The 14,509-nt window shown below is 35.6% G+C and overlaps 1 protein-coding gene across 6 annotated transcripts in view; it reads left to right on the forward strand.

Annotated features, from left to right (window-relative positions):
* Nucleotides 1-14,509, forward strand: part of GPR174 (G protein-coupled receptor 174) — a 68,884-nt gene that overhangs the window by 37,796 nt on the left and 16,579 nt on the right. The window lies entirely within an intron of this gene.

Consider the following 14,509-nt stretch of genomic DNA (forward strand, 5'->3'; position numbering starts at 1 on the left):
ACTCGAGGGGATTGGGGTGGGGAGTTGGTTTAATAGGTTTTGGGGATTAAGGGGTGCTCATGTGATGAGCACTGGGTGCTATATGAAAATGTTAAAGCACTATATATTGTACACTTGAAACAAGCTTTACACTCTGTGTTAACTATCTGGACTTTAAAAAAAAAACTTTAAAAAAATAAGCGGTATTTAGATTGCCCCCCAATAAAGAAATGAGGGCCCAGATAAATTGACTTTCTCATGGTCACACAGACATCCAATGGCAGAGATGGAACAAAAGCTCAAGACTTTTCACTCTTTTTTAAAATATTTTATTTATTTATCTGACAGACAGAGATCACAAGTAGGCAGAGAGGCAGGCAGAGAGAGAGGGGGAGGCAGGCTCCCCACTGAGCAGAGAGCCCGATGCAGGGCTCGATCCCAGGACTCTGGGATCGTGACCTGAGCTGAAGGCAGAGGCTTAACCCACTGAGCTACCCAGGCGCCCCAAGACTTTTCACTCTTAATCTGATTTTCATTACAATGAAGTTGCCTTTGCTATGACGAATTTAAAGAAATTCATCACAGTTTATATTTTCAAATCAATGTTACCTTCAAATGGTCACTTTGCAAAGATATATGCTCAGCCTAGTGATGCTGTGTTTTGAGAAATATTCTCATAACTTATTCTTTGGAACTATCTTTGGGACTCCTTTGAGCTAATCAAGAAAAAGGGGGTTGACAAATCATAACATAGACTTTTAACTATAGAGAACACACTGAGGGTTGCCGGAGAGGAGACGGGCTGGGGGGTTGTGTGAAATATGTGATGGTATTAAGGAGGGCATTTGCGATGAGCACTGGGTGTTGTATGTAAGTGATGAATCATTGAATTCTACACCTGTCAGTAATATTACATAGTATGTCAACTAGCTGGAATTTTAAAACTTCGAAGAAAAAAAAAGAAAAGAGAAACGAATGTTCCCAGGTACTTAGCTTTTGATAAAAAATGACATTTTTTTGTTTTTTTAATTTTTTTTTATCATGTTATGTTAGTCACCATACAGTACATCACTACTTTTTTGATGTGGTGTTCCATGATTCATTGTTTGCATATAACACCCGGTGCTCATTACAATAGGTACCTACCTTCATACCAATCACTGGGCTACCTCCATCCCTCCAGCCCCCTCCCCTCTGAAACTCTTCAGATTGTTTCCCAGAGTCCATAGTCTCTCATGGTGATCCTTAACTTCATTGTTCAGGCTTTTTTCTGAATCACTTTTGACTATTTATTTCCCAAAATCAACTACCCTTGAAATATAAGGATTGTTACCACAGAGATTATTCTAAAGTGTGTGATGCTGGTTCTGAGAGCAATTCTAAATGAAAATTACAAAATTTTCCTAAACAGTAGGAGTATAATTGTAATAAACATGTATCCTTTCAAAATGACATCCTAGGAAAAGCAAACTCACTTGGATGATTGCTTTCTGTCAAGTTTATTTTTTTTTATTTTTTTTTATTTTTTTTTATTTTTAATTAATTAATTATTTATTTATTTTTATTTTTTGATTAATAGCAGTGTGGGGACTCCTAGGTTCTGAAAGTTTCAATGCATTGATAGGGTCCAGAATGATAGTGTGTGTGTGTGTGTGTGTGTGTGTGTTGTGTTTGTGTTTCTTGGGTGATTTTTCACAGATGTAGATGTTCCAAATAGAGAGTACTCTTTATCCTCCCAGGCAAAGGAGATAACCTAGAGATGAATACCTTGGCATGATATGCAGAATGCATTGATGGCATAGTTGGAAAGGTTATGAAAGTAATAAGGAAGTCAGAGGCAAGGAGAAGCCAAAAATAAGGCAACTCAAAACAATGTGAAGAAGATCAGATGAAAAAAGTCTACATAGGAGTCTGAGAAGAGAAGTGGTGGAGAAAATGGGGATTAAAGAAGACTTTAAACTTTGAGTTATTTATGATATTAGTGATGTTCCCAATATTGGGAAGGACAGGGGAAGAGAACGGTTCTGGCTTTAGATAAATTTAGAATTGCTAGCAGTTTGTTTTTCTCTTTCTCTTATCTCCTGTGTGAAACCTTATCTAAGTGATTCATGTATGGATAGATAGATGATAAGTAGGTAGATGGGTAGATAAATAGACAGATAGACAATAGATAGAGTTAACAGCCATTAACAGAACAAATGATGGAAACACATAACCATTTGAAGGGGATTTAAGATGATCTCTCTGATATGAAGAATTTTAAAGGCAGGAAGGGCAAGTGTGGGGGAAGGGAGGGAAAAATGAAATAAGACGGGACCAGGGAGGGAGACAAACCATAAGAGACTCAATCTCAGGAAACAAACTGAGGGTTGCTGGAAGGGAGGGGGAGAGAAGGCATAGGATGGTTGGGTAATGGACATTGGGGAGGGTATGTGCTGTGGTGAGTGCTGTGAATTGTGAAAGACAGATGATTCACAGACCTGTACCCCTGAGACAAATAATACATTATATGTTAATAAAAAAGAACTTCATATAAAAAAAAACTATAAACAAGAACTAATGGGGGAAAACAAAACAAAACAAAAAACCAATGGACTCAACATAGGGAGATGGAGAGGAGAAGGGAGTTGAGGGAAATTGGAAGGGGAGGTGAACCATGAGAGACTATGGACTCTGAAAAACAACCTGAGGGTTTTGAAGGGGTGGGGGGTGTGGAAGGTTGGGGGAGCCAGGTGGTGGGTATTATGGAGAGCAGGTATTGCATGGAGCACTGGGTGTGGTGCAAAAACAATGAATTCTGTTACGCTGAAAAGAAAAAACAACAACAACAACAACAAAAACAATGGACTCTCCAGAGCTATTATTCCAATCACCTTGCATTTGACATATACTTATGTAGTAAGTACAAGGGGAGGCCCTCTGAATTCAAGCTATTTGCCATCTCTTAGACCTAAATCTTCTTTCTTTAACACTTGTTAAAATGTTACAAAGGAAACAGGGGTAAATACAATAAACTCAATCCAAATCCAAACCCAATAAATCCAATCTCAAAAAGTGGATAGTCACTTACTTTTCGTTCCAGTGAAATATAGTCATTAAAAACCAACCAAATGTTGAAAATGTTGCTATTCATTGAAAAAAAAAATACTTCTCATTTTTTTTTTACCAGTTTTGGTTTAGAAATAGCTTCTCTCTTTAGTCTTTTACAAGATGCATTTAAGGGGAAGGAATTAAAAATAGGGCTCAAGCTCATGACAAAATTACTCTGAAACTCACCATAGGCCAAACTTATTCTGTAGGCTTACAGGTAAGTCCATATTAACTTTTTGAATAGTTCATGACATAGAGAGATAAGCGATTGGCCTATGTCAAAACTTAAAATGAACAAATCAACAGGTAAATTTAGTAAGAAAAAAATATTATCTTTTTTCAACGGCAGGTTTTGGAGACCAGTGACAGTTCAAAATACTTTCAGGAACTTGGTGATTACCCTTGCTATGGTAGGGGAGGGACTTGTCATTTCCTGCTATCAGAAGGCAGCAGGCTGTGGTAGAGAAAATAAATAGAGTACCACATTTTCACAAAGTGTGTTCTACTCCATTTTGGTGTGTGTGAATGAAAGGGTGATTTTTTTTTAACCTGACTTGATTTTATATGTGCTTTCTTTGATAGTAATACAATGTGACCACTTAAATGTATATTTTGAAGAGTTATGATTTAAAAAAAAAGCAGTGAGTGTATTTTGAGTTGTGTATTCTGCCTTAGTTCACAGCTTGCAAATAAAAATGGTAAATTCGTAGTTGGATTATTTTTTAAACGCTAAATGGACAAAAGACATATGAGGCCACTGTTTCTCTGAAGATGTGTTTTCTTTTTGATTGTTTCCAAAGTTTCTTCAACTTGATTCCCAAATACATAAATGAATACATTGTAATTACTTCAGGGAAAACCATGAAGGAGATCCTAATCAGTTCACTGGGATGACATTCAGAGCTCTTTTTTATCCATTGGCAAATGGTAATAACTAAGAGCAAATTTTACTGTTAGGGGAAAAAAGACAATTTTATAAAAAATCAGATGTAATTCTAATAAAAAGAAATGTTCTTTAAAAAGTGGCTTTTATAATCTCCAAGCACTTTGATGTAGCTCATATTAATGATTAGAATAATAGCTAGAAATCACTAAATGTTTTTAGATTTCATAACTTGAAAATACTTTAAAAACATACTGCAAAAATTATGCAGAAATTATTTGAAATGGATCATTCAAAAATGCTTCTACAAAGACATATGGACATATATTGTTCATTTATTCATGTATTATTCATTTCCTAAAGGTCTGTTACTGGACATTTAGTACAGGCCTATTCTAAGTGTGGTGAGAGAGACACATATAATTAGGACCGAGTCTCTACTCTCAAAGAACTTACAATCTAGTGGTTATATGGACAACTTACTATACCATCAGACAAGATGAAGCACATCAGGTCATAATAGAGGTACAAGCACCATGTTTTGGGAAGTAAACAGAAGAAAAGCTAATTATGATTTAAATGACTCAGTGAATACTTGGAGGATAAAATAAAATTATTAAAATTATCCTTTATACCAAGAATTTGTCTATCAAACTGGGATAGTGAGGAACTGGAAAATAAAGACCTATAGGTTAAATGAAGAGACAGAGATAGCAAGGTGCATGATACATTCAAGGACAGTCTGACATAATGGAAGCCGAGAGCATTTAGAAGAGTGTAAGAGATCAGGCTAAAAAGAGAAAATAAAATTTTTTGAAAGTCATATTTTTAAGACATCACAGTGTTTTTACTTAAAAAAATTTGTACAAGTGCATGATATGCTTCAACCTATATCTGGTGTGGTATATAAACAATGAATCTTGGAACACTGAAAAATTAAATTAAATTAAAAAAAAAACCTATATCTGATAAAAACACCTGCAGAAATATGTCAATCTAAAATAAGAAAGTTATGCTACTTAACATAATAAAGAGGAAATAAGGCTATTACTCATGTCAAAATGCTATAGATGGAGATAAAATATAAATGTTTTTCCTCTTTCTGAAATATTGCTGGGTATTACTGATACTGTTATGGAAAACTACAATAAGTTTGCATTTGCTGATTGAAATTCTATTTGATTGTTTATTGTTGCAAAAGTTAAGATTTTGTGTTTTTTGTTAATGGCTGAGTAGTATTCCAATGTGTATGTGTGTGTGTTGACATACATATCTTCTCTATCTATTCATCACTGAACATTGGTGCTGTTCCCATTTATTGGCCAGTGTACATAATGCTGCAGTGAACATATGGGTACACATTATCTTTTTGAGTCAGCATTTTATCAGCTCTCCAAGGTTATATTTAAATTCCAGCTAGTTGACATACAATGTAATACTAGTGACAGGTGTAGAATTCAATGATTCATCACTTACATGCAACACCCAGTGCTCATCACAAATGCCCTCTTAATACCATCACATATTTCACACAACCCCCCAACCCGTCTCCTCTCTGGCAACCCTCAGTGTGTTCTCTATAGTTAAAAGTCTATGTTATGATTTGTCCCCCCCCCTTTTTCTTGATTAGCTCAAAGGAGTCCCAAAGATAGTTCCAAAGAATAAGTTATGAGAATATTTCTCAAAACACAGCATCACTAGGCTGAGCATATATCTTTGCAAAGTGACCATTTGAAGGTAACATTGATTTGAAAATATAAACTGTGATGAATTTCTTTAAATTCGTCATAGCAAAGGCAACTTCATTGTAATGAAAATCAGATTAAGAGTGAAAAGTCTTGGGGCGCCTGGGTAGCTCAGTGGGTTAAGCCTCTGCCTTCAGCTCAGGTCACGATCCCAGAGTCCTGGGATCGAGCCCTGCATCGGGCTCTCTGCTCAGTGGGGAGCCTGCCTCCCCCTCTCTCTCTGCCTGCCTCTCTGCCTACTTGTGATCTCTGTCTGTCAGATAAATAAATAAAATATTTTAAAAAAGAGTGAAAAGTCTTGAGCTTTTGTTCCATCTCTGCCATTGGATGTCTGTGTGACCATGAGAAAGTCAATTTATCTGGGCCCTCATTTCTTTATTGGGGGGCAATCTAAATACCGCTTATTTTTTTAAAGTTTTTTTTTTAAAGTCCAGATAGTTAACACAGAGTGTAAAGCTTGTTTCAAGTGTACAATATATAGTGCTTTAACATTTTCATATAGCACCCAGTGCTCATCACATGAGCACCCCTTAATCCCCAAAACCTATTAAACCAACTCCCCACCCCAATCCCCTCGAGTCACTGTTAGTTTATTCTCTATAATTAAGGGTCTGTTTCTTGATTTGGCCCCCTCTCTCTTTTTCTCCTTTGCCCCATTGTTTTGTTTTCTCATTCCATATATGAGTGAAAACACATGGTATTTATCTTTCTCTGACTGGCTTATTTCACTTAGCATAACACTCTCTAACTCCATCCATGTCATTGCAAATGCCAAGATTTCATTCTTTGTTATGGCTGAGTAATATTCTGGTGTGTGTGTGTGTGTGTGTGTGTGTGTGACCTCTTCCTTACCCATTCATCAGTCTATGGACACTTGGGCTGTGTCCATGATTTGGCTGTTGTAGATAATGCTGCTATAAACATCTGGGTGTGGGCGCCTGGGTGGCCCAGTAAGTTAAGCATCTGATTCTTGGTTTCCACTCAGGTCATGATCTCAGGGTCATGAGATGGAGCCTTGTGTCATGCTCTGCACTCAGCAATGAATCTGCTTATATCTCTCCCTTTGCTCCTCCCTGCCCCAACTGTCTCCCCCTCCTCAAATATATGGATAAATAAAATCTTTAAAAAGCAACAACAAAAAAATTCAGGTGCATGTCTCCCTTTGAATTAGTATTTTTGTTTTTTTGTTCTTTTTTCTTTTCTTTTTTTGGTAAATACCTAGTAGTGCAATTGCTGGATTGTAGTGCAATTGCTGGGTAATTTTATTTTTCATTTTTTGAGGAACCTCCAAATTGTTTTCCAGGGTGGCTGTCCCACTTTTGCATTGTCACCAATAGAGTAAGAGGATTCTCCCTCTTCACATCCTCACATCCTCACCAACATCTGTCATTTCTTGTGTTGTTGATTTTAACCATTCCAACAGATGTAAGTGTTATCTCATTGTAGTTTTGATTTGTATTTCCCTGACGATGAGTGACATTGAATGAGCATTTTTTACTCTTTGGTTAAACACCCGTAACTGAAATGGCTAGATTTCACTCTTTTTAATGGCTGAATAATATTCCTCTATGTGTGTGTGCATGTGTGTACCACTTCTTTATCCATTTATTAATCAAAGGATACTTTGGCTTCTTCCATAACTTGGCTATTGTAGATAATGTTATAAACGTAAGAGTCCATGTATCCTTTTAAACTAGTGTTTTTGTATTCTTTTGGCAAATACCCAGTAGTGCAACTGCTGGATCATAGGGTATTTCTATTTTTAATTAATTAATTAATTAATATATTTATTTATTTATTTTTGAGAAAGAGCAGAGAAGGGCAGAGGGAGAGATATACTCTTAAGCATGCTCCATGCTTATGCTCACAACCCTGAGATCATGACTTGAGCTGAAATGCAGTGTTGGATGTTTAACCAACTGCACCACTCAGGCATCCTGGGTTGTTCTATTTTTAATTTTTTGAGGAATGTCCATACTGTTTTCCACAGTGGCTGCACCAGTTTGCATTCCCATGAAAAGTTCAGGAATGTTCCTTTTTCTCCATATCCTTACCATCGCTTGTTCTTTCTTGTGTTGTTGATTTTAGCTGTTCTGACAGATGTGAACTGATATTTCATGGTAGTTTTTATTTGCATTTCCCTGATCATAAGTGATGGTGAGAATCTTTCTGTAAGTCTGTTAGGTATCTGTATGTCTTCTTCGGAAAAACACATGTTTCGTTGGAAAAATATAATGTCTTCTGCCTGTTTTTTAATTGGACTATTTGTCTTTGCAATATTGAGTTTTATCAGTTCCCTATATATTTTGGATACTAATCATTTATTGCATATATCATTTGCAAATATCTTACATTTTGTACGTTGCCTTTTAGTTTTGTTGACTGTTTCCTTCGCTGTACAGAAACTTTTTAAAAATGTATTCCCAATAGTTTATTTTTGCTTTCTTTTAAGATTTTTTTTATTAATTTGACAGAGAGAAAGACAGTGAGAGAGGGAATACAAGCAAGGGGAGTGGGAGAGGGAGAAGCAGACTCCCCACTGAGCAGGGAGCCCAATGCGGGGCTTGATCCCAGGACCCTGGGATCATGACCTGAACCAAAGGCAGATGCTTGACGACTGAGCCAACCAGGCACCCCACTTATTTTTGCTTTTATTAACTTTTTCTCAGGAGGCCTATCTAGAAAATATTTGCTATGGCCAATGTCAGAAAAGATATGGAATATATTTTTTCTAGGATTTTTATTGGCTCAGATCTCACATTTAAGTATTTAATATATTTGAATTTATTTTTGTGTATGGTGTAAGAAAGTGGTCCTTCTTTTGCATGTTGCTGTCCAGTTTTCCCAACACAATTTGTTGAAGAGACTGTCTTTTTCCCATTGGATATTATTTCCTCCTTGTCAAAGACTAATCAACCATAGAATTTTGGATTATTTCTGCATTTTTCTCTTCTATCTTATTGATCTATATGTATATTTTTGTGCCAGTTCCAAACTATTTGGATTATTACAACTTTGTAATATAACTTGAAGTCCAGAACTGGGATGTCTCCAGTTTTACCGTTCTCTTTGAAAATTGCTTTGGGTATTCTGGGTCTTTTTTGGTTCTTTCTAAATTGTGGGATTGTTTTTGTATTTCTATGAATAATGCTGCTGGTATTTTGATAGGTATAGCATTAAATCTGTAGATTGCTTTGGAAAATATAGACATTTTAACAATATTTGTTATTTCAATCCATGAGTATGAAATGTCTTTTCATTTCTTGTATCATCTTCAATTTCTTTTGTCAGGGTTTTATAATTTTCAAAGTATAGTTTTTTTACCTCTTTGGTTATGTTTATCATTGGTATCTTAATATTTTCTGGACAATTATAAATGGGATTGTTTTCTTAATTTCTCTTTCTGCTGTTTCTCTTTCTGCTGTTTCATTATTGGTGTATAGAAATGAAATAGATTTCTGTACGTTGATTTTGTATCCTGTGAGTGTACTGAATTAATTTATTGATTCTAGCATTTTTTGGTGGAGACTTTTGGGTTTCCTATATATACTATCATGTCATCTCCAAATAATGAAACTTTTACTACTTCTTACTGATTTAGATGCCTTTTATTTCTTTTTGTTGTCCGATGCTCTGGCTAGGGCTTCCAGTACTATGGTGAACAAAAATGGTGAGAGTGGTCATCCTAGTCGAATTCCTGACTTTAGGGGGAAAGCTCTCAGTTTATCTCCATTAAGAATGATATTAGCTATGGATTTTTCATAGGACACCTTTATTATGTTGAGGTATGTTCCCTCTAAACCTTTGTTGTTGAGGGTTTTTATTATGGATGGATGTTATACTTTGTCAAATGTTTTTTCTGACTCTATTGAAATGGTCATATGGTTCTTATCCTCTCTGTTATTGATGTGATGTGTCATGTTGACTGATCTCTGCACACTTGCAATCCAAGAGTAAATCCCACTTGCAATCCAGGAGTAAATCCCACTTGATTGTCATTCATTGATGAATGATTTTTTTTAATGTATTTTTGGATTTAGTTTGCTAGTATTTTGTTCAGGATTATTGTATCTTGTTCATCAGGATCTTGGTCTATAGTTCTCTTTTTTAGTGATGCCTTTATCTGATTTTAGTATCAGGGTAATACTGGCTAGAATGAGTTTGGAGGTTTCCTTTCCATTTCTATTTTTTAGAATACTTTGTGAAGTGTAAGTGCTAATTCTTCTTTAAATGTTTGGTAGAATTTGCCTATAAAGACATGTGGTCCGAGACTTTAGCTTGTTGGGAATTTTTTGATTACTGAGTTAATTTATTTGCTAGGAATTGGTATGTATGATTTTTTTCTGTTTCAGTTTTGGTAGGTTATATATTTTTAGGAATTTATCCTTTTCTTCTAGGTTGTCTAATTTGTTCTTATATAGTTTTTCATAATATTCTCCTGTAGTGTTTTATTTCTACAGTTTGGTGGTTATTTCTCCTCTCTCACTTATAATTTTTTTTTATTTATGTCTTTTCTCTCTTTTTTTTTTCTTTGTATGTCTGGCTAGAGGTTTATCAATTTTGTTGGATTTTTCAAAGAACTATCTCTTCATTTCATTTATCTTTTCATTGTTTTTTAAATTTCTGTATCATTCATTTCTATTCTAATCTTTATTATTCTCTTCCTTCTGTTGATTTTATGTTTCATTTGCTGATCATTTTCTATCACCTTTAGCTATAATGTTAGGTTGTTTAGTTGAGATATTTCTTACTTCTTGAGGTAAGCCTTTATTGTTATAAACTTCCCTCTTAGTACCACTTTTGCTGCATCCAAATGACGTGAACCACTGTGTTTTCAATTTACTTTGTTTCCATGCACTTTTTCACTTCTTTTATTTCGTGGTTGACCTATTCATTGTTTTGTAGCATCTTATTTAACTTCCATATATTTGTGTTCTTTCCAGTTTTTTTGTTTGTTTGTTTTTGTCGTTGTTGTTGACTTCAACTTTCATACTGTTGTGATCAGAAAAGATGCATGGTAGGACTTCAATCTTTTTAATTCACTGATACTTGTGCTGTGGCCTAGTATGTCATCTATTCTGCAGAAAGCTCTATGTGCATTTGAAAACAGTGTGAATTCTGCTTTTTTATGATGAAATGTTCTGAATGTATCTGTTAAATCCATCTGTTCCAAGTGTATTATACAAACCCATTGTCTCCTTGTCTATTTTTCCTTTTAGATTATATGTTTATATAAGTGTTAATGTCCTACACTATTATTTTATTATTAGAAATTTGTTTGTTATTTACTGTTTTATGTATTTAGGTGCTCCCATGTTGCATGCATAAATATTTACTATTATTATTTCTTATTGTTGTATTGTCCCCTTTATTATTATATAGTGTTCTTCCTTATCTTTTGTTACAGTCTTTGTCCTAAAGTTTGTTTTTTCTGAGGTAAGTATTGATAGTTTCACTTTATTTTGACATACATTTTCATGACAGATATTTCTCCATCTCCTTATTTTCTCTCTTTAGGTGTCCTTAGGTCTAACATAGGTCTTGTATGCAACATATACTTGGGTATTTTTTTTTTTAATCTATTCTGTCAGGATATGTCTTTTGACTGGAGCATTTAGTCAATTTACATTTAGTGTAATTATTGATGGACATGTATTTATTGTAATTTTAGTACTTACTTTGCAGTTGTTTTTGACTGTTTTCTCTGATCCTTTCTTATCTTTCCTTTTCATGTTTTGTTGACTTTCTTTAGTGTTATATTTGGATTTCATTCTCTTTATTATTTGCATTTTTATTAGTGGTTTTTAATATATGATTACCATGAGGTATTTATATAATCTCTTCTGCATATAGTAGTTTATATTAAGTTGATGTGTTTAAGTTTGAGCCCATTCCTTTCTCCTCTGTTACCCATCCTTGAGGATTGTGTTGTCATATTTTGCATCCTTGTATGTTTGAGATTTTTCACTGATTATTTTATAGAAATATTCATTTTCACTGGTTTTATGTTTCCTATTTTTTTAAAGATTTTGTTCATTTATTTGACAGAGAGAGATCATAAGTAGGCAGAGAGGCAGACAGAGAGAGAGGGGGAAGCAGGCTCCCCGCTGAGCAGAAAGCCTGATGCGGGGCTCAATCCCAGGACTCTGAGATCATGACCTGAGCTGAAGGCAGAGGCTTAACCCACTAAGCCACCTAGGAGCCCCTGTTTCCTATTTTTATACTGTCATTTTTGGTCTACCCTTTACACTCAAGAGTCCCCTTTAATATTTCTTGCAGGGTTGGTTTAGTGGTTACGAACTCCTTTTCCTTTTGTTTGTCTCAGAATTTGTTTATTTCTCCTTCTAATTCGAATGTTAGCCTTCCTGGATAGAGTATTCTTGGCCACAGACTTTTCATATATATCATGCCACCCTCTTCTTGCTTGCAAAGTTTCTGGTGAAATATCTGCTGGTATTCTTATGTTGTTTCCCATGTATGTAACTTTCTTCTTTTGTCCATTTTTATTTTTTTTTTTACTATATCTCTGTATTTTGCATTACATTATTAATTATAATATATCTCAGTGTGGATCTGCTTTTGTTATTTTTTGGCGGGGATTATCTATGTCTCATGGATCTGGATATCTCTTTCCTTCACCAGATTAAGAATGTTTTCATCTATTATCTTTTCAAATAAATTTTCTGCCCCTTTTTCTCTCTCTTCTGCTGGTACTATTATATGAATGTTTTTATGTTTGATGGAGTCACTGAGTTCTCTAGGTCTGTTTGTGTGTTGCAAAATCCTTTTTTTCTTTCTTTCTTTTGATCTGCTTGATTAATTTCCATTAGTCTGTCTTGTAGGTCATTACTTCCTTTCTCTGCTTCTTTGAGCCTGGTGTTTATTGCAGTAAGCCTGTTTCTAATCTCACTTATTGCACTCTTCATCTGTAATTGGTTCTTTTTTATTTCTGTGTTAAGGGTCTCACTAATGTCTTCTGGTCTTTTCTCATGTCCAGTGAGTATCTTTAGGATCAATGCTTTATACTCCATCAGGCATGTTACTTATTTCTGTTTCACTTAGATCTCTGGCCATGGCCTTCTCCTGTTCATTCATTTGTGACAAATCCCTCTGTTTCCTCATTTTATCTAAGTCTCTGTGCATTTTTCTCTGTGTGTGTGTGTGTGTGTGTGTGTGCATTAGGAAAGTCAGCTACATCTGTTCTTGAGGGTTATGAAGAAGAGGTCCTGTAGTTCCCTTCATGTAGTGTCCCCTGTTCTCCAGGGCCTGGAACTTGCAGAAGTGTCTCCAATGTGTGCTGCATGTTTTCTGCTCTTTTGTCCTGGCTGTTTTAGCTTTCAGGCCCAGTTGTCTGCAGAAGCTTTCTTTGCCTGTTGTGGGCAATGTTTGGTCCCTGACCTGAATGTGGTGGGTTTTAACAAATGCATCCCGATTTGCTTCTGAAATGAGATCTGTTGCCACCACCACCAGAACTGAGGCTCTGCAAAACTCCAGAGCGGGGAGATGTGGTATTTTCAGGGGTATAGGCAGGTTCTTCTGGGGAAGGAGGCCTTGCCACGATGGATCTGAGGCAAGGGTGACTGGAAAGCATGAATCCATTAAAGTATGGCATGGCAGGGCTTAATTTATATTAAGTAAGTTAGGTAATGAGTGTTGGTGATGTGCTGGTTCCTGCAAGTGGTTTTCTGCCTATACTGAAATGCAGGGGAGGGAAATGGCACCTGTCATTCATTTGTTTCTGTAGGGGGTCTCTCCATGAATGCTGCTTCTCAGGGACATTCTCTGAAATGAGCAAATAATCTCCCCACTGTGTGTCCAGGTGCTCTTCAGGTTGCTGTTGCCATGCTATATATCCACAGGTTCTTTGCCCTTCTTTCTCTTCAAGTGTGGCCACTCTGCCTCAGGGGTCTCCCTAAGTCAAGCCCCTTGACCTTTTGAACTCCAGATTTTAAGCCCCACTGGTTGCTAAAAGTCATGAAATTCAGCCCCTCTGGCTTTCTGAGCCGATTCCTATGGGGATTCATTTTCTAAATGCACTCCCCTGTGTGTTAGTCTGTCTCTCATCCTTCTCTATGACCATAGGTCTCTCCTCACTTCAGAGTCCATGATCTCTTTCTCTCTCATACTGTGTCTCTGTACATTCTACTTTATTCAGTGTGGCCGCTTCTCTCCATTTTGTTGTAGAATTTGTTCTGTCAGTCTTCAGGTCAATTTCTGTGCTATTTAGGATGATTTGATAGTTATCTAGTTGTATTCATGGGATGAGGTAAGCCTAGGATCCTCTTACTTTGCTGTCATCTTCCTTTTCTCAGAATATCTTTCCATCTATTTGTGTCATCTTCAAGTTCTTTCAGCACTGTCATAATTTTCATAATTTACTTATTCATAATTTACTTCCTCGGTTAAATATATTCTAAATATTTTATTTTTGGTGTAATGTTAAAAGTATTATTTTCATTTCCCTCTGATTTTTTGTAAACAAGAAAAAACACAGATTTCTGCATGTTGATTTTCTATCCTCGGACTTCACTGAATTCATTTATTAGCTTTTTCTTGGGGAAGGGTGGAGTATTTTGGATTTTCTATATAAAGTAGAAAGTATTTGTCATGGGCAAATACTGACAGTTTTACTTCCTTTCTGTTTTGGATGCCTTTTTATTTTTCCTACATAATTGTTCTGGGTAGGACTTACAAAACTATGTTGAATAAAAGTGGGGAGTGTAAACATTCTTGTCTTTTTCCTGATCTTTGAAGAAAATCATCTTTTCACCACTGAGTATGAGGTTAGCTGTGGGTTTATCATATATTGCTT

This window comes from Lontra canadensis, unplaced genomic scaffold (assembly GCF_010015895.1).
Source record: "Lontra canadensis isolate GAN:19392208 unplaced genomic scaffold, GSC_riverotter_1.0 scaffold114, whole genome shotgun sequence".
NCBI classification, from domain to species: Eukaryota; Metazoa; Chordata; class Mammalia; order Carnivora; family Mustelidae; genus Lontra; species Lontra canadensis.